A 1,332-nucleotide genomic window follows, 5' to 3' on the forward strand; every position below is an offset into this window, starting at 1 on the left:
CTTTTTGCTTATAGTTGGACGGGTCACGGGCGTCAACCTTATCCTAGTCCGACTCGTCTGTACCGTTGCCTAGGATTTCAAAATTCAAAAAAGAAGGAAAGAGGTCGCCGGCCGTTGCCCAAGCTCCCCCCTCTGTCAATGGCCGCGGAAGGAGCGAGAGCGGCGCAGAGAAGAGCCCTCGCCGCCTTCCCAGGTCACAGAAGACGTGATCTCCGATATCCTCCCATCGCTGACGCCCAAATACGCCCTCCGCTCCCGCGCCGTCTGCGAGCGTCTGGCTCTCGCTCCGGCTCGCCGCCGACCGCTAGATCCCCCTTGCTCCCTGCTCCTCTCCTACTGCGAGGCCCCCAAGCCAGCGCGCCTCTCCAACTGCTTCGAGCTCGAGCTCGAGGCCGTCGGGCTCACCACCGACAAGCGCCGGTTGGTCGTGCGCTTCATCGGCGGACGGCCTCGCCTACAGAGTCCGCGAGGTGCAGCGTCCTGCGACGGCATCCTCAGCGTCCTCGACGCCTTCTTCGTCTGCAAACCCGCCACGCGCCGGTACGCTCCCCTCCCGCCGCCCCGTGGCCCGTGGGAATGCCGGGTCGGGTCCTGTGCCGCCGAGACCAACACGGCGGGCTCCCACCGGCCATCTCAGCTGGCGAGGGGCATCGAGCGCGCCGTCGTCTGCACTGGACTACTGGAGTGGACGAGGTGGCGTCGGTGGAGCGCGCGCGCCTGCACCAACCCGCCCGGTCCTTCCTTGTACACGGCACGGCAGCCTGCAGTCCTGCACTGCACTGGGCGCCAAGCGGACAACATACTGGCCGGTGTTGGACAGTCGACACAGCTGCTCATCCCCGGCTCATGGTCATGGAGGAGCACGATGCAATGCCATGCTCTGCCCTAGGGGCTGTGGCGATTGTGTCTGACGACAACAAGGGGAAATTACACTACAGCCGTCTCTCTGTTCTGATGGCTGCCGCACCCTGCTATTCAGTTGGCCCGCGATCAGAGTAAGCTTCGCTTCCCACAATTTCCCACAACCGATTTCCATTGTCCTCACAAAATAACCGCCTTCCTCGCGCGACTGCGCTCCCGTCCGTGCTCTATATATATGTAGGACAGGCACGGAACTCCCCAACAACGCAATCACTTGACGGGGCGAGCTCCCCCTCCCCATCGATTTCCCCAACAACTACAGGGAGCAGTGCTACACACACGACGCTTTTGTGTTGAACGATGCATGCACGATAGCTGATCCAAGCGCTTACGGCTGCTCAGACTTGCCAGTGGATGGTCTGTGATGTAGTGTCGTCCACATTTCGGCTGCAAGCGTCGTGTGTGTAGCAC

The sequence above is a fragment of the Triticum dicoccoides genome, chromosome 4A (genome assembly GCF_002162155.2).
Source record: "Triticum dicoccoides isolate Atlit2015 ecotype Zavitan chromosome 4A, WEW_v2.0, whole genome shotgun sequence".
NCBI classification, from domain to species: domain Eukaryota; kingdom Viridiplantae; phylum Streptophyta; class Magnoliopsida; order Poales; family Poaceae; genus Triticum; species Triticum dicoccoides.